Below are 21,284 nucleotides of genomic sequence, written 5' to 3' on the forward strand. Positions count from 1 at the left end.
TAAGCGAAAGAAGAAATCAGGAAGAAGCGCTGGAAGTCGATAGGACACATATTGAGGAAATCACCCAACTGTGTCACAAGGCAAGCTCTCACATGGAGTCCTGAAGGCCAAAAGAAAAGAGGAAGACCAAAGAACACATTACGCCGAGAAATGGAGATAGACATGAGAAAAATGAACAAAAATTGGATAGAACTAGAAAAGAAGGCCCACAAACAGAGTGGGTTGGAGAATGCTGGTCGTTGACCTTTTCTCCATTAAGAGTAACAGGCGTAAGTGAGTAAGTAAGTAACATAGAACGCACAGTTCTATAAATATTTCAAGAAACAACTTGTTGATAAATATCACTCGATAAGGAACCTACATTTGAAAATTCCTTCTCAAATTGTTCTAATCAATTTAAACATTAATTACGTAAGTCCTTCATATCAAAGATGTGAGTATGATCAGTCACATGGAAACTCATATAAATAGAACAATAAACCAATCTATTTTGTAATAATAAATATTAGGGATATGAATTAGCTTATTTCGTGTTTATTAATGGATATGTATATTAAACAACTAATTTTTATCACAGTAATTGAGATGAAAATTATCGTATCCATTGAATACAAATTCTTAAAGTAAAGTGAATTTTTTCTCTCTCACTCTCTTAGTATATGCTTTTAATGAAAAATACATTACTCAATATGAAAGAAAATGATAAATATCTATCTATCCTTTAGTTTGTTTGTCAAAGAAACAAACTTGAACGTGAGGAAATGTTCATTACTTTGATTAAATACAAAGTAGGTAGTTTATTTATATTACCATATTTTTAAGCAAGTTAGACATTAACACCGCTGGATACCGGCTCAGTGGCCTAGTGGTTAAGCACTCACGCGCGAGACTGATAGGTTCTGGGTTCGATCTCGCGAGGCGGGATAGTGGATGCGCACTGCTAAAGGAGTCCCACAATAGCACGAAATGGCCATCCAGTGCTTCCATGTTTTCCATGGTGGTCTAGCTTCAATTAACTCATGATCTCAACTATATAGAATAATAATACACATTTTCTTGATAATGTTTACTAATTGAAATGTATGTTAGTAACGAAACAGTTTTATGTAAAAATGCATCAGTTATTCCTATCCATTAGTCTAGTTAAACGAATTCTCTTTTAATCTAGAACCCTAAATAACCACTACTGTTAGGTGATGAGATAGAACAAACAATCAAATTATTTACTTACACATGTTACTCCTCGTGAAGGAGCATAGGCCACCCACCAGCATTCTCCATCCAACCCTGTCCTCGGCAATGCTTTCCAGTTCTTTCCAGTTGTTATTCATCCTTTTCATATCTTGCTTTTCCAATCCTCTCCTTTATATCTGCATCCGATCCTCCTTGTTTATCAATGATGCTTTTCAGGTACGTGAATGTTTCCACCTCCTCCAGAGTTTCGCCATCAAGTGTGATTGGGTTGATGTTCTCTGTGCTGTATTTAAGAATCTTGTTTTTTCCTTTTGTGTATGTTGAGGCCTATTGATGCAGAGATTGCTGCTACATTTGTTGTCTTCGTCTGTATTTGTTCGTGTGTATGAGATAGGAGGGCCAGGTCATCTGCGAAGTCCAAATCGTCTAATTGATTATGAGATGTTGATTTTATTCCGTGCTTACCCTCAAATGTCAAGGTTCTCATAATCCAGTCAATCACCATAAGAAAGAGGAAGGGGGAGAGTAGACAATCCTAACAATCAAATAAGATACAACTATTCATTAACTAATAAATTCAAGCTATAATTATCATTTAATACTGCATAGAACTAGAATAACAAGTATTGTCTCTAACAGCTATACTTTCTAAAGTTTTAAGGTTAATAATTAATAAATAATCGGTAAAATTCGAATTTGTAATATTCTGGATCTGATTGTACTAATATATTGCTCAGCTACGTTGAAGTCATGTAAGATGAACTAGTGGATCTGACTATAGCTGAACAACATAAAACCGTATAATTATTTCAATTCTATAGACAATATTTGTTTTAAACATGATTATTATTTCTAGTGAGCACTAAAATATAGTCCTAAATTGTTCAATTATGTTCATTAACTTATTACTTAAACTTAATAAATTCACAATTCAGTAACTTGTATTGTAGTTTAATCCCTTTCGGAATAGGTGTTCTTCAGTCAATCTACAGGAAAAACAAATTGAAATGGAAAGTGAACCCAACAACGATTGTAAACAAAACATAAAACAGGTACTTTATAAACATTATATGATCACCCTTGTAGTACTTAGCTCTTCATAAATATCAGGCCATTGGGTTTTCGAAACCTGAAGTAGAAAAATGAATAAATTTGGTGAACAATACAATTTACATTAAAATTGATATTACTGTAATCTAGCCGATTAATATAGATTTTTAAATTTGATCACTCTAATATATATGTATGTATCAGTTCTACTGGCTTTTAGGAATTTAGTAATCAACTCGAATATTGAGGTGGTGGAGAAGATTTATAGTTCAGATGGATGATTTTGATGGAGTTTTGTTCTCTGAGCTGGATGGTTTGATCGTGGAGCTTTCTTTGTTTTCTGAACGACATCATCAGCACAAACTTCGCGTAAAAGTGAAGTGTTCAAATTTCTCAACATGTGGTTCGCAGCTTGTGGAACATAGAACAAAACTCCATCAAAAACTCGAATACTGGTTAGAATATCAATGACAGACAAATAGGTCACTAAAACGTCAGAATGATTAAATTTTTGGACAAGTAAACTGTATTTTTAATTCAGTTAATCAAAAAAATTGCATTAGAAATAGTCAGACAATTTATTAATTAAAGAACTGTAAATAGAAATAAATTGGAAGTCATAACATAAACTTTTTAAATTATCACACATTGTATTATTTTTAGGTTGATATGCTTTAAATGTTAACAAGGAAGTATTCTTGTGGTGTGGTCTACTTATACCCACATAAGTAGTGTATGGTGATGGTCAGACATGAATGTATTTTGGCAGAAGATCGATAAGGGAAGAACTGAAATGAAGCGCAATCGGTACGAAAATGCATGAACAATGAAATCAGAGTAGACAGATTGATATTTGCAGAAGGAACAGTTAATATTGAGATAATTGATTGTTATTTTGCAAATTAATTGTTTACTGTATAGTTATCAGAATTTAGTGAGATAGTCTGTAAGTTGTGCTTAAATACATTCGATTGTCCCTACTCATGTTCTTGTTCACTACATTCTTAGTTTAAAAAAGGTATTTTATAATGATACTAGCAAAAAGCCACTGTCTAACTGGTATTTACGACATTGAAATGTCCATACAATAATAAGTCTTAAACAATTCACTTACTAAATATTTTTCTTCATTGATTTCTATCGGCATCTGGTTTTGACAAGACAATAGTAATATACTAAATTCAAAATAAAATGAATATTATTTTAAGTCTTTACTCTATTTCAGTGGATCTTCAAATGGTTTATACATAAGATAATGTGATTTATAAGATCCTATAACTTATGACATTACCAGAAGTATTGAAAATCAGAGATATTAGAATATCAGACTGAAAATGCTAATGATAATTTTCAATCGTTTTAAAAATGTTACCACTAAACACAATATCATAAATACAATAACCTAAACATTTAGATTCGTAACAAAGAATGTATGGTATCTTCAGTGAATATTTATAACACTGAATGACTTGTGATAAGATGGTAATTGGAGGTGGTCAACAGGAAACCCTGGACCCGGGTTTCGTGCTACTTGGCACGCGTCAGCAAGGTGTACCTGTAATCTTGAGGAAACTGATGCTTCCTGAAGGATTCGATCGCGTGTTACTCACTGAATGACTTGTAAGACATTAAGAACGGGACTTTTTTTAATGGTGGTTATGTTGGTACTGTGGCTCAATAATAATTGATTCCTTTGTATATTATTCCTAATACGCTAGATATCTAGTTTAGACACCTTTGTCTAATAACCATATTTCACTGATCTATAACAAATTTACACATAGGCAACATAAAACAATAAGAATAATCTGCTAAAAACTAGTAATAAAAGGAAATTGATTATAGATTTAAAGACTGAACAGAAAGACTATGAAATGAAGAAAACCCTTAAGACCATTTTCAAAGCATTTACACATCAAAGTTTCAATTTTTTTAATTGCTTGAATCGTAATTCTTTGGTTAATAGGTCATTTTTTTGATACATTTAAGTGTACCGGTATGTTTTATTTATAACCTTATTAATCATATCAACTAATGATAATGATTTTGATGTAGGTTTGTTCTCTGAGCTGGATGGTTTGGTTGTGGAGCTTTCATCGTCCTTCTGAACGACATCATCATGATAATGATTTAAAACTAATGGTTACATTTGAACTCTTTGATACCCAATGATTCAAATATTCAATATGTTAGTTCAGGTACAAGCATCATTATATATATATACATATTCATCGACCATTAGTTCTTTTCCAACTCGAAAGTGAACGTTTACTTAGATTCTGACACAAAACCGTAAAATGTACAAAGTAATTTTTGATGTTATAGTTTGAATTAAACAGTGACCACACTATATAAATACAGACTTAATTGGTAGTAAATTGTAGACTTGAATATAAAATTTGTGCTGAACAACTTAGCTGTGAACAATTCATTGGCTAATGAAAGCTATTATTAGCAATTATAAGTAGCATCATGAACGATTCCTGTTTGGAATAATCAAAATCTGATGTATCTTCATTGAATATATAATGTAGTCCCTGGTCCTATGTCGAGCCCATATAGCTTATTCTAGCTTCTGGACAAACTAATTTATCCATTCTTCTCAAACTACATTTTGACCTTGTTAATTACTCGCTTGTCAACCTTGCTTATTTTTATGTAAGCGTATGTATATGCACTTTCCATCTCACTCAAAACATGTCTGTAACTTATTTTCGTCTGACTATAAATATTGATTCCCGCATGGTCAAATCGAGTCGGTTTACTTGCCTTTTCCAATCTGCTTGACCCTTCCCTTTTTGTTTCGTCTCTCTGATTGCCTGTTTAAATCAATGAGTGTATGAAATGTACATATTCAAAATTCATTCTCGTATTTGGCTTATTCAATTCTGTTATTCACTAACGTGGATAAAGTCAATAATTATATACAAGGATAGTCGACATGTGTATTTCACTAACATCCATACAATCTTATTGGAGTCAGATATTGGCCCACTAAAATATGTCTAACAACATTATTATATCAGATGAACAGAGGTCTTCTCTATTCCATAGAATCTAAATATTTCTTTTTGATTTATCTCTAAGAGAAACTCAATAAAACGAATAAATTTAAACTTTTTGCTTTACTTATCTCTTTTATCAAGATTTTTAGGAAAAGACTATTTCTTCACTTTAAAAAATCCACATTTATTCACCCTAACAAATTTATCTCTACAAAAATTTAAGTTTATCTGAGTATCAAATGAGACTATCAAATGCAACCGATACTGATCATTCTTTCTTGAATGTTAATAAAAAGATATTTTGCTGAAATGCCTGTCCACACACAAATGCGTTTTAATAAAATAATGTTTTTATTTGTAGGATATTATTAAACCAATCCGATTTCCGATTGATTCAGTCGGGTATAACTGCAAAAGCGTTAATTGAGAGTGTACTAATTGACTTAGCGGTAGCTTATTAGCAAACATGACCTCTATTAGCCCTCGACTTACCAGTCTAACAGATAACTGTAAAATATTTGTACGGTTTTATGTTTCCCAGTTGTTAATATTTAAGATTCCAATCGTCCAGTCTCTATTGTTATATGAACATCCTGGGAAGATAACCTTAGTATTGAGATTTAGTCACAACTTCTAGTATATTTAGTATTTGTCTATCACTAGAATTCAGACTTTGCATTTGACCCTATTCAGGGATCGTCAGGTTAATATACCTGAGTCCCAGTATTAATTTTCATACTGAGATTAGAACACTATACTTATGACTTCAAACTCTAACGAGTTATCCACTAAGCCAATGAATACGGATAGCCACCAAATTATTTAACGTGTATAAAAACACCATTGAAGAATAATGATTTACCACTGTTGCTATCTAAGACTGCAATCGATAAGTCTCTATCAACCCTAGGACTCAATACTCATAAATGAAGAAATGCAAATAAAACAAAATGCGCTCTTTAAATTTCAGTGTTAGTCACAATCTCATTCTATTTAGAATTATGGAATAATTGTCCGATACAGAGTGTGTTTGTATCAAAAAGACTGTATCTTAGATTATCTTTATTGTGTATATGCCACAAACTTTTCCCATAGGATATATAGATGTGAGCTTTTACGCTACACAGAAAAGCGAATGGTAGTTCTGGCCAATTCAAACATACTAGATGTTTACACTTACATGTTATTTCATGGCTAAATATCAGATGAGAAGTTTTGGTGCATGCAAGCCACTGGTCACGATATGACTCAGTTATCTAAGGGATATACATGTTCGCATATATATGGTTTAACAACAGAGCTTCTTATTCAGGCTTAATCTTCTTAATCAATTATCACATTGAACTTGTACACTAGAAATATGCATATCTGTGTTCAGAATCAAACAACCAACCAACCAAACAGTAAATCATATCTATATTGGTAAAATATCATTTACATGTGTACGTGTACACAGTCGCTACCTGAGTATCCATCTTATCATATGGATTGGACTAAGAATAATAAATTATTGAAAATAAAAGATAAAAGAACAATAAAGCAATTATACTGCCCGAGAGAATTGAGCATATTTTTCAAATATGACAAGGAATTCAAATGCATATACTTCAATTTCCCTATATTATATATATATATATATAGAGAGAGAGAGAGAGGGAGAGAGAGGGAGGGAGGGAGATAAGAAATTAGATATCTTTCATTGCGGAGGCGACAATACAAGCTTTAAAGGAGGGAAAATCGACAAAGTATAGTCCTTGTTTTAAATTTTTATAAATTATGGAGGAATTTTTAAATATATTGTGAAATATTGTTGAATGTTAAGAAATCGGAATGTAATAATGTAGGACAGAAATTTGATCATTTATGAAATCAGTTTCTTAATTGATGAATTTTCCAAAACAAAAAATCAGCGAATTCTACCTCTTAACTGACTAATGACTTAACAGTCTAAATCATACACGTTATTATATAGCAACAATAATAATAATATTCACATTAGTGACTAATTTGAAGAGATAATATCCGGTATTCCAGTGAGAAACCGTAACCAGTTGAGTTCATCCATGTCATGTATGCGACAGCTGATCACTGATGCTATTGGAAAATAATAATAGAACATCACAAACGGAATAAAGTTTGAAATGTAAAAACTATCAGGTGCCGGTTTCGTAGTTTACAGATTAAGCTCTAGATATAAGACCTGAATATCTTGATTTTGATCCGTAGTTAAGTTGTTATTACGTGGTGTTGAGAGATTTCCATAGTAAGCTGAAATACATCTTCAGTATCTCCTGGTTTTCAGTCTTTGTTTTACCAAGATGAGTGTTTGATATTAACTATAATATAATTTTATTAAATATACTTACACATCGATTTGTTAAATTATCTGGACTTTTTACTCCAACAAATATAATTTGTTAAAGTTTTTTATTATGAACTGATATCAACAGAGAAACTGAAAGTCTATTGAATAAATGCTTCGTAAAGAATTTAATCTTTCAAGAAGTATATACTTTGAGTCGGACCAGAAATGGAACGGAGAAAATATTTATCTATTTCACTAGGACTCAGTGGTTTAGATTATTAGTAAGGCTTACACGAGATCAATATACCAGGATCTCTATCTTGCGTGTGATCGTCGGAGTACACAACTGAGGAAATAAAGTCGAAAATTTAAAAAATTTGTTTATTAATCCCTCGTATTTCTTGGGTTTTTTTTCAGTTTATTTTAAGTTATGGTGAAAATGATCATCAAAATCAAATAAACATAGAACTTGACAATTATTAGTGATTATCAGAAGGGGTTTTGTGGAGATTTAGTATTTATCATAGTTCCCATAGTAGGACGAAACGGCCGTCCAGTGTTTCCAGGTTTTCCATGGTGGTCTAGCTTCAATTGACTCACGCTTTCAACTATGATAAATTATTAGTGAGTTGATCAAAGTAACTAATTTTGTACGCCATTAAATACATACACATACGATACACAATATCACCGATTATACATCGATTAATGTCAATGGAGTTATTGAAAAGAATTTATTTTACTTATATATATATCAAATGTACCACTAATTAAAATTTTATAATTTCAATAACTGTATGCATGAATGAATTTAAACAAATGCTCTTTACAAATTTGAATGATTGAACTATATATAAACTAAATTTTAATCCACTTAAATAGAATTGTGTACTAGACTTTAATTTATTCAAGGTGACTATAGAAAAACAAACGAACTGTTTATAACCCAATTGAAAGTAACAACTATATATATATATATATATATATATATATATATATATCAGAAGGGGGTTTCGTGGAGATTTTAGTAATTTTATAGTTGAAATGATCAGTCAATGGAATGTAGATCACCATGGGAAACATGGAAGCACTGGATAGCCATTTTGTCCTATTGTGGAACTCCTCAGCAGTGCGCATCCACGATCCCGCCTCGCAAGATTCGAACCCAGAACCTATCAGTCTCGCGCGTGAGCGCTTAACCTCTAGACCATATATATAGTATATTTTTGAATCATAAGAGAAACGACAAACCATTATAAAAGAAAACTTATTCGATTAATATTTAACAATCAAGAAGGGTAAACAGTGTTGAGAGGAATCAATCAAAACCTTCGGGATAGAATGTTTCCTTTCATAAATGTACGATCTATTGTATGATTAGAACATGGTTTTTCTATCGACAATATGACGTTAACTAGTGTTGGTTTTATTCATTCATTCACTAAAACAAAAACTATTTGTATTCAATTAAATAAATACTTCAAGAAATCATTCATCCATTTAGTGTGGAAATGATAAGTGATACACATTTTGATTCTATCAAGAAGAAAAATCATAAAAGAAGAATCCTCATTTTAATTTTTTCGAGGATTGATGGTACAGTTTTTAATTTTTTGAAGAACTTGAAATGGTCCATTTATAATGTTATGATTGCTATTATGATTAATTACATACACACAGTTCCCTTTATCATTTTGAAAACAGCAAGAATAAAAATTCTAGCAGAATAACATGAATTCATTTTCTTTCGTTCGTTCTCATCAGCTGTTTATAACTTGTAACATTTAAATCATAATTACATAATTTACATTTATTTATTTAAACACATAAATATTGGTACAAAGGGGCACCAGATATGTATGCGCAACACAAATCTCATTTGATTTATGTGATGGCTGTGATACTGCCTGCGTGCCCAGACCGAAGCAGGTGGTTTTCTTAGGGGACCACACTCGGAGCCTTTGACCTAAAGATCTGATCCACAAGGCAGTGGAGCATCGTGAGGAGATGCAGTCTCATGGTAGCCGGTGACCAACGATTGATTCATACGCCATTTGTTCCCTCAGGATACTGGAGCCCATGAGCACCATTGGTTTGTAATCAGGGTTTTCCAACTCCCCTAGGTGAACTTTCCGTGTCCACCAACCCGGTTCAAGTGCCGGACATTCGCTTTTCGTCCTCTTCATTTCGTAAACAACACCCCTGATGCGAGAAGGTAGTGTGTAGGACTTCTCTGGCAGAGGCTGTATACGCGTGGCCATGTGAGGGCATTTGGAGAGGGAGAGTGGACTCTCCCCACTCTCGTCCGTACCAGGGCATTTGGGGGCTGAAATAGGAACAATGGTGTAGGAACCGTGGTGCAGCGGTTATCATGGCTGCCTTCCAATTACATAATAGGTTTAAATGACTTATATGAAAGGGTTTGGTCGGAAGTTATAATGAAGATACATTAGTATAGTAAAGCAAGGGTGTAAATAAATCTAATAGACTGAATATTGTAAATATATATACCTTATATGAAAGAACATTTTACAACATTGATTGTGACAACAGTTCAAATGGCCAGAAATAAGTGATTGCATAATGAGTATACGTTGATGAGAACAAAATGAGTAGAGCTCAGTTGATAAAAATAAGACTACTAATTTGAAAGATAGTTGAAATAAAACTCAATGATGTAATGAACGCAAGAAAAAGTTACCAAAAAAAATTATTTTTAGATTTGGAGGAGGAATAATTGTCACCATGGCAAGGAAAGATTAATAACCATCTACTTTTGAACACAAATAATTTTTATCCTTCCTATAGTAGTTTTTTCAATTAAATTAGTAATTATTTTCTTCTCAATTTCTACAATAATTAATAGGCAATATGTTAATCCAGTGGAGTTGTTTTTCTTAATTACTTAGTGTCTAGCTCATGATATAGTAACCTAGTGATTAAGATTGCTAAACTTAATCTAATATCGCGGTGTTTTTGTGGAGATTTTAGTAATTTTATAGTAAAAATCATGAGTTTAGCTTCAATTGATTAATGATTTCAACTATAACGGTGACCTCGTAACAGTTCAAAAAACCCCTTCTGATAATAATAATCAACATATGCTCACTAATGACTGGCTCCATGAGGTATTTACTGGAGTTCTAGTGAGAAGCAGTAACCAGTGGAGTTCAACCAGGTCTGTTGGGAGATAGTAACTCACTGAAGACACTGGTGGATGTGTCGCTCAATTTCGTGGATCGGTTGAAGTTAGACATTGATACTGTTGGATGCTGGCTCAGTGGTCTAGATATTAAGCGTTCGCATGCGAGACTGATAGGTTCTGGATTCGATTCTCGCGAGGCGAGAGTTCCACAATAGGACGAAACGGCCGTCCAGTGCTTGCAGGTTTTCCATGGTGGTCTAGCTTCGATTGACTTATGATTTCAACTATATAAATAATTATCAGTCAATCGAATGACTTAAGAAAACTATTATTTCGAAAAAAGGTTTTCGTCGATAATGCATATCAACCAGAAGACTATTGAAAGCCTTTTGATTCTAAACAGCTGTATCATTTTGTTTTGAGTCAATTAATAATCATCATTATAGATCTTAAATTGACTAAAGATGGAATCAATGGCTTAAAATTACGTTCTCTACTTTGATATTCTGTGCTGCATTCCATAGAGGACACAATTGTACAAGCTTAAATTAGAACAAAACAATAAATTGAAAAATGTTTTATATACATCAGAAAATTAAATAAGCAAATAGAGTCCTAACACAATTTCAATCGTAGTCAGTTAATAACAAAGTTCAAGCTAATCAGTTAATATTACAGTAATAGACAGTCATTGAATCTATTCAATGTTAAATTTTAAAAAAAAAACATAAATTAGAAATAGAACTACAAATCCGATGTAAACTAATCAACTTTTTGAATCAAAGAGACAATCTGGAAAATTATCCTCATATTAGTCATGATGTTATCAGTTTATCCAACTATAGTAAGCACTTGGCGGCCGTTTCGTCCTATTATGGGACTCCTCATCAATGAGCATCCACGATCCCGCCTCGCGAGACTCGAAGTCAGGACTTACCAATCCCGCGCGTGAGCGCTTAACCACTAGACAACTGAGCCGGCATCTGATCGGTGTTAATGTCGAACTTCAACTGATCCACGAAATTTGTGTGACACATCCACCATTGTCTTCAGTGAGTTGATATCTCCCAACAAACCTGGTTGAACTCCACTGGTTACTGCTTCTCACTAGAACTCCAGTAAATACCTCATGGAGCCAGTCACTAATGAGCATATATACGAATCTCGCGAGCTGGAACCATGGATGCGCATTGTTAAGGAGTTACATAATAGGACGAAATGGCCATCCAATGCTTCCAGATTTTCCATGGTGGTCTAGCTTCCATTGACACTTGATCTTAACTATTGAATCTATTATTACTATCGTTATTACTATATATATATAATTCATTCCCAAGGGTGACATGTTTTTTATGTATTACAAAGATAAACAACAACAACACCTAATTCGTTATGGCGAATAATTTCTGTGTGTTAATTCACTAGTTATAAGACAAATCAACATTTCTATTTAACAAGATTTTGTTGAAATGTACTTTTTTTTCTAAAATATTTATGGCCTATAGGTAATGGATTACATACTGTCGGAAAGATACATATATGATTGTTTTTTTTTGTTTGTTTTTTTTTGATGATGATGATGGTGGTGGTGATTATGATACCATTTATAAATTTTTATACAAACTATAAAACAATTTTTCATATTTTTTAATTAATCAGGTAAAATAACAAAAAGAAAATTAAAAAAAAAGAGAAAAAAAGAAAAAAACAATTTGGAATAAGCAAATTTCAAATATTAATGTAACACTTTGATATTTATTGTTATAAATATATTTGAATCTTCCTTTATATTAGATTTTATGGTATATATATACATAGAGACAGGATAGGCTATTTGTTTTACCACAGTAGTAATAAAATTTAATATCCTATAATATCAACCTACATACATAAATTATATAGTCTGAAAATAATTACATAAGAAATACCAATTTCAAAGCATGATCAAATTGATACATAAAGGTACATAATATTCAAAGAATAAAAGTACAAAAGTTAAAATTGGAATTAATTCCTTGTGTTATATCTAGAGCTTTGATTCTTACTATACCGCATACTACTAGACTACTTGAACGATAGAACCCGCAACGTCGCAAGGGAGAAGATAGTAGATTAGTAAGTAGGAACTTCTATTCCCCCAAAACAGTGTCAAAATATAGTACAGAAATCTCATGTATTTATAGTTATTGGCTGAATGTAAATCATCATTTAGGTCAACCAATAGGCACATAGGGAGTCATTCTTATCCATTCAATAGGGAAGCTACACGTCGACATTCTAGAATATTCCCCTAACAGTGATTGGATGGAGTGTTTTCAGCTCTTTCTGGGCTTCTTGAAGCTTCCTAGAGTCATCCTTACACCTTGAAAAAAGCTTGAACCAGATTACTAGGAGAAACGTTGGATTTACTTCAAATTCATTTAACTGAGATTTTACAAATATATATTCTTCCTATTTAATGCGTTACATCAACTCAGCGTCGAAATACTGTGAAACTATTCGCTCTAATTTATACGAAAGTTCTTACATAAAGTTAAAATTGTTTAAAAACACATGGTTTATAAATTATCCTAAAAAGATATTTGTCACAGAGATTAGAATGATGTAAAGAAGCAGTTAAAAATAAGTATTTTCTTGGAAGATTGAATCAGGAGTCCTATTGTGCAATACGTTAGATAGTGATTTCATTGCATTTACAAGATACTTACAATAATCTACAAATTAGAGTATAGAGCATGGAATAACAATAAAAAAAGAATCGCTGTGATAATTGTGCCACCAAACATCCGCTAGACTAATTGATTACTTGATGATATACGTAAATATTATTTAAACTAATCAAATTAACCAGTGATAGTGTAAGTTCAAACTGTCACTAAGAAGAAAAACCTAATATATATATTGAACAATAACAAGGATCAAACGTTTAATATCCCTATAATGTCACCAGAGTGAACATCGACTTGGATTCAGGCACTTGCAGATGGCGAGTTCCAAATGGGACGAAACGCGTGTCCTGCATTCTGCTGCTAGCCACCATCCATCTCTGCTTATACTACTTGTGACTTAAGGCAATATCGAGGCAATCCGCATAGGATTCACATATCTTAATAAGAGACTGATGAACTACAGTCCTAAACATCAATGTTAAGATGCAAACAAGCAATACAAAAATGAATTATGCACTTAAATTTGGAATTGTTACAAATACTTTTGATTTGATTATTAAGTGAAATATTAGTTTAATGGCATACGTAGTACAAAACGGATCCAAAATGCAAGATATAATAAATTAGTTATCGGGGATAATCTTGCAACTCTCCATCCCTATCTGACCTTATTTAAACAGTTATTGTAAACTGGAAATGACTTAAAACATTTTTTCTTCGGTATGGGACTCAGAAGTGTTTATCCATGAAAGCACCTGGGATAAAAGTAAAGACCAATATTAACTCACCCCGAGATCGCATAAGCCTTAGGCCATATAATTGGTATCCAGTAGTTTACATTTTTGATTAATTCACTATTTAACACAACTATTCTCCATTACAGTTGCTGACATATCTCACTCTTGACATGGTTGAACGCCACTGGTTACAGCTTCTCACTAGTATTTTGGATGATGAAAATAATAATAAGTGATCTTAGTTATTATAAAAAAATGTAAATTTGTACAATCTATTCACTGGTTTCATACACCAAACACATTTCAAGCTTGTTGAATGATGAATTTTCATTAAAATCATTTGAAATTAAATTGTTAATTTCTGTTAGACATTTTACATTTATCATTTAATCATTTTACATTCTATGAATAACTTAAAAAACTATTTTCAGTCATGGTTTATTAACGTGAAACATCATGTTGTTAGTTCGTGTTACTAATAGTAATAGAAACACTTAATACTTGGAGTTATTATATTTGTATACTCTTAAAACATTCCTCCAATTTTATCAATGGTTAATATAATTTATTGACAGCATCATTGATGAACACGGTGGATCTGATTCTGATGTGGTGGCGCAAATCGGCAAAGCCAGAGCAGCATATCTACAATTGAAAAACATCTGGAACCCAAAACAATTGTCAACCAACACCAAAGTCAGAATTTTCAATACAAATGTCAAGACAGTCCTAATGTATGGGGTGGAAACCTGGAGAACTACGAAAGCCACCATCCAGAAGATATAAGTGTTTATCAACGGTTGTCTACGCAAAATACTTCAGATCCGTTGGCCAGACACTATCAGAAACAACGTACTGTGGAAGAGAACAAACCAGATCCCAGTGGAAGGAGAAATCAGGAAGAAGCGCTGAAAGTGGATAGGACACACATCCAGGAAATCACCCAACTGCCTCACAAGGCAAGCTTTCACATGGAATCCTCAAAGTCAAAGAAGAAGTGGAAGATCGAAGAACATATTACGCTGAGAAATGGGGACAGATATGAGAAGAATGAACAACAATTGGAAAGAACTAGAAAGGAAGGCTCGGGAAAGTGTGGGTTAGAGTATGCTAGTCAGCGGCCTATGCTCCATTTGGAGGGTAACAGGCGTAAACGAAGAAAACAGAATATAGTTCATTAAATTACAATGATTCAATGGACATATAATGTTATATTTCTATTTCCCAAAACTTTTATACTAAACTATTATCACTATGTTTGTAACCAAATGATAGGAAACATATGCATTGTTTTTATTAGATCTGATTTCCTTAACTTAGATAATTAGTTAAGTGTTATTAAATATCACTAAGCTTAATTAAATTAATAAAAACTAGAAGTTTCATCAAGATCTATCCCTTTTTTAAAAAAAATTTACATGATCCTTAAGTAGTAACTTCCTGAATTATAAAAGTAGATATAAAAAGTAACAGTAGAAAAAAATCACCCCCTATTTCAATCATAACACTTGAATATATATACAGAAAATGTTGTATACATATTTTCTCATTTCAAAATATCACATGAATTAGATTACAAAATAACCATTGAACTGATTTTAACTGGAGCAAATTTTGAAAACCAGTAAGCATTGTATAAATGTGGTGTGGGTTACTCAGATCCAAACAAGTAGGATATCACGATGGTCGGGCATTGAATGAATTTCAGTAGAAGATGAATAACGAAAGGACGGAAACGAAACGCAATTGGTATGGAACTGCATAAACAATAATAATAATAATAATAATCGGAGACGGTGAACTGATATTTGCAGAAGGAACAGTCAAGATTGAGACAATCGATTGATAGTTTACAAATTAACTATTTACTATATGGTTATCAGATTTTACTGAGATATTCTGTAATTTGTTCCTAACTACATTCGATTGTCCTTACTCGTGTTCTTGTTCACTGCATAGGTAATTCCTTTATCCTAATTTAGGAATACCACTAATAGTGAGGATAATGACATACAAACACGATATATTTAAAACCATTGAATAGAAATTTTTATTTTCAATCACTGAAAAACCATGTAAATTTTACATCATTCGTATTAATGGCTTAAATTGTCCCATTTTTGATATTACTGACTGAATTCCAATCAGTTTTTTGTTAGTATATTCACATCTTGCAAAATACAATTCATTTATTCGAAATAATCTATAGTATAACGGTGATTTCCGGGAAATCCACAGAAGATTCACAAATGACAATAAACACAGGTTTAAATTCATTTTTTAATGTTAGTAAACGGATAATTCGAACCCTTACTACTAGTGATATAAACATCACACATTGAATAACTGAGAGGTTATCTTGGTTTAGTCGCTCTGTGAATGACGTGTAGTATGTTTGTGGTGAGAAGTGCTGGGTTCGAGTTTTGGTGTGACCACGAATTTCCTTATCAAGTAGATAAATTATCGGTTCTAGGGATTTTGAGATAATGAACTATATCTGTCATATTAACAAAATGACAGTAGACAAATAGAAGAATATACAAAAATGGGAAATGAGCAAGAGTACAGTTTAAAGACATTTTTAGAACAACCGCGACAAATTTCCAACTAATTATCAGCCAATCACAAAATAGTTTTTTGAAAAGGATAGACCATGGAAAAGAAAAACAACTGTATAATTAAAACAGGTTTTACATAATTATTAAATTTTAATGAAGTCATGTGAAGGTTGCTCTACCTTTAAATCGAAAAGCGAACACATAAGTTAGTCCGAATGAACAGAGATTTTCCATCTTCTCAAGCGTTTATAAGATCTCGAATAGTTTTTTTAGAGCCCTCATACTGTTCCTAATTAAGATTAACTATTTAGAATAAGGGTTAAGAGATCGCGATTGGGGTTTTAATCACGAATAGATATCAGCTTCAATACAAAAGTGCTTCGTAGAGATATGGATCAGTAAATTTTGGAAGAAAATCTGAGAGGTGCTATCTGATTAATCATTTCATAAAATATACTACCAATGGGTTAAGATTTGTTTCAGAAATAAGTGTTTTAGGTTAGAATTTAGAGATAGTATCGATTTTCCTGTTATATACGTTTTACATCATCATTTATACCCCATGGTTTAAAAAGATTTCACTCTATCATTTTAATCATTTATTAAACCCGCTTACCTATCATAATTTATTTCAGTTATCATATTTTTGTCATATCATAAACTAATACTACTAATATTATTTTCTAACTACTTAATAGTTCTCGTAATATTAGTAAGATGAATTAAATGTCATTATTCAAAAGCAGTGAAACATCGGCAGAAATCAAGCGGATTCTAAAGAAGCATGATATAAGAGTATATTTTCGGACGTGTAACACTATAAGTTCGGCATCGGTGAAAGTTAAGGATAGGTTACCAATGGAAGAACAACAAAATATTATCTACGAGATCAATTTTCATGATTGTAATGCAGCTTATGTGGAAGAAACATCCAAACAATTGAATGTAAGGTTGAAGGAACACAAACAGTGTTTGAAAAATGTTCCCAAAACTTCGGTTGACATAAGGAAAGTTGAAAATAATTCTGCAATAGCGTTACATGCGTTAAAAACAGAACACAGGATTAATTGTGAGGGAGCCAAAATACTTCAGAAAGGCTTCAACACTCATAAAGAAAGATTGCAGCAGAAGCGCTGTATATATGGGTGAATAAAAACAGTCAAAACAGAAAGGACGGTATTCAGCTAGCAACCATTTGGCAAATATTCATCAACAAGTAATTGGACCCTTTCTTTCTTTATTCAACCTGTTAATCTCACAAGAATCGTTATTTCGACTGAAATCAATATGATTTATGTTTAACATTACAATTACGTACTTGATGATGCTCATTTTTACTTGCAATTCAATGATTCAGAAACAATTTTTCAACCTTCAATTCGCACTTTTACTTTAACTTCATATGGAAACACATCAACATCGAATATCATTCACTAATAACTCATTCTTACACATTATAAGTAAAGGTGGATAGTGGCTAGAAGTGGAATCCAGGACGCGCATCTCGTCCTATTCGGGACTCGTCAGCTGGATGTACCCGCATCTCAGAGTTGATGTTCACTCTGGGACTCGAACCCAGTACCTTTCGCTTCAAACGCCATTGCGTTATCCACTCAGCTACTGAGTCCTGATGGCCACTTGCTTGTGCGATGAGGTGAAGTTGGAATTCAATTAGTATTGTTTGTTTGAATCTTTCCATCGATGTTTAGGACTGTAATTGATCAGTCTCTTATTGGCATATGTGCATACTGTGCGTATTGCCTTACACATACATACGCACACAGTTTATCCAGTCTTCTTTTACTTTATTTCACATCGTGAACTTTTCCCTTGAATCTCACTTAACTGACTCATATTATCCCGTTTACAAAAATGTAACATCCAAATATGATTGGTTTTAACGTAGTATAGATTTTGATATGATTGTTAAAAGAAACACTATATATTTCTTTGATGATTTTGATTTTGATTATTACTCTGAAGAAGTCCAAACAAGTTAGATGGACGAAACGTTGGAGTTATTTTAAATTTCAATTGCTGAGATTATTTCAAATATAATTTTCACGTATAATGACTTCTCTATACTCGGCGCCCAATTTTTGTCAAGCTATTCATTCTAATCTTGACGAATATTCGTATAAAAAATTCTATAGTTATATAAGTCATTCGATAAAAACAGAAAGGATGGTATTCAGCTAGCAACCATTTGGTAAATATTCATCAACAAGTAATTGGACCCTTTCTTTCTTTATTCAACCTGTTTATCTCACAAGAATCGTTATTTCGACTGAAATCAATATGAGTTATGTTTGATTATTACACTGAGGAAGTTCAGACAAGCTAGCTGGACGAAACGTTGGGATTATTTTCGGCGCCCAATTTTGTCAAGCTGTTCGTTCTAATCTTGAAGAATATTTGTATAAAACATTCTATAGTTATATAAGTCACTATATAAAAGCTATAAGTCATAAACGTCACTATAAACAATCATATTTCTTAGATAAATTTGTTTCTCATTATCTCATTTCATTAAATGTATTAATAACCTGAGGCTAAATCAAATGAAGATTGGACTAAATATCAACTGAACTAGCTGGTCAGATAAATGTAACTAGTACTTTTAATTATTATCATTATTATATCTTCGTTTCAAATCTCAATTTCTTTATTTGCTTGGCATATTTATTAAGTTTTGTATTATTTATAGGTAGATAATAAAATATTATTGAAAATGAATATCCATGTCTGAAGATTAACTCATGTGAAATAGTCACATTCCATTTGTCTTCAATATATATATATATATATATATATATAACAGTAAGTTGTAGACTTACTTACTTACGCCTGTTACTCCCAATGGAGCATAGGCCATCAACCAGCATTCTCCAACCCACTCTGTCCTGAGTCTTCCTTTCTAGTTCTATCCAGTTTTTGTTCATTCTTCTCATATCTGTTTCCATTTCTCGGCGTAATGTGTTCTTTAGTCTTCCTCTTTTCTTTTGGCCTTCAGGACTCCATGTGAGAGCTTGCCTTGTGACGCAGTTGGGTGATTTCCTGAATGTGTGTCCTATCGACTTCCAGCGCTTCTTCCTGATTTCTTCTTCCACAGGAATCTGGTTTGTTCTCTCCCACAGTAGAATGTTGTTGATAGTAAGTTGTAGAGAAAAGTTGTTATTTTGTTGTTTAACTTATAAAGAAAAATGTATATTATGAAGAAATTTATTATTATAGTCATTATGTACTAAAGTTTATTAGTTTTCTTACGATTCATAAAGCTGATTGACATTTAAAGTTCACATATGATACATTAAAAGAAAACTGTGTTAAACACAGTTTTCAAGATAGTGATAAATTCGTCAATTGTATGGTGTAGATTAATTTAAGCAAACTGTACACGGGTTTCTTTTGTTGGGGAGAACTGTCTGACGATTATTGAAATTATGTCAGTTTTTATTAGCTAGTATTTATTTTATTTTATTGGTATTTCAAGTTTTGTAAATGTTCACAGCTAGAAAAAAAATCCGATATGTTAAAAGTAAGGCTAGAGTAATCACTCTATAGTTACAAATAGTGGGTTGAAGACATATAGTTCATTATTCTGCAGTCTAAGAATCTATATGTATCTGTAAGTTAAATTATTCTAACTGATAAATGAGTTCTATGCTAATCACATTGACTTGGCTACAGTAGTTTACGTACACTTCATAAATATGACTTTATCTGAAACATCAAACTTTGACTTTTCTAAACATAATCATCTTTTGTATAGACCACCATATATTTACATAAACACAGATATTAAATAAAGATGGATAGTGGCTAGCAGTGGAATCCAGGACGCGCGTCTCATCCTATTTGGGACTCGTCAGCTGGATCTACCTGCATATCAGAGTTGATGTTCACTCTGGAACTCGAACCCAGTACCGTTTGCTTCAAACGCCGTCGCGTTATCCACTCAGCTTGTGCGATGGAGTGAAGTTTAAATTCGCATAGTATATCGAGGCAATACGCACAGTATGCACATATGTCAATTAGAGACTGATCAGTTGCAGTCATAAACATCAATGGGAAGAGCCAAACGAACAACACTAAGTGAATTTAAAGATATTAAATGTTTTTTTGATGGTAAACAAAAATAAACCTAAGTATTGTTTACCTCTGTATATAAATACATCTATAATATAGATATCAAGTAATCAATACTAAACAACCATTAACTGAATCAAAGTCTTGTTATGATAGAAGAAAAACCACTCTAATATTGTTCGTTTCTTTGAACTATAATTAATGTTTTAAAGAAACTGCCTAACTGAAAATGAAACTTAATTTCGGACAAAATCTATTTTTTTTTTGAAAAAAATACCATAAAAGAAATATGGAAACGATGTTATCTAAAATTATTACTCTACGCATTAAACTAACATATCCATATAATTTAAACATTAAATGTAGTTATTAACATATAACTATGGACAAGACAATATATATTAAGAACCAGTCTACAACTGCATATTGATTTAGAAATAAGGCATGATAATAATGAAACATGTATGTACGATTGAAATTGAGGAAGACAATTATCAAGTTCTAATCTCCTAGAACCTGAAATATACATCAG

General features: G+C 32.2%; 1 non-coding gene across 1 annotated transcript; it reads right to left on the bottom strand.

Moving 5' to 3' along the window:
* Positions 1 to 18,219: 18,219 nt before the first annotated feature.
* On the bottom strand, positions 18,220 to 18,286 carry Smp_tRNA_00762_Gln_TTG.1.1. Its single transcript has one exon. It is a non-coding gene (tRNA).
* Positions 18,287 to 21,284: the final 2,998 nt, after the last annotated feature.

The sequence above is a fragment of the Schistosoma mansoni genome (genome assembly GCF_000237925.1).
Source record: "Schistosoma mansoni, WGS project CABG00000000 data, supercontig 0013, strain Puerto Rico, whole genome shotgun sequence".
Taxonomy (NCBI): domain Eukaryota; kingdom Metazoa; phylum Platyhelminthes; class Trematoda; order Strigeidida; family Schistosomatidae; genus Schistosoma; species Schistosoma mansoni.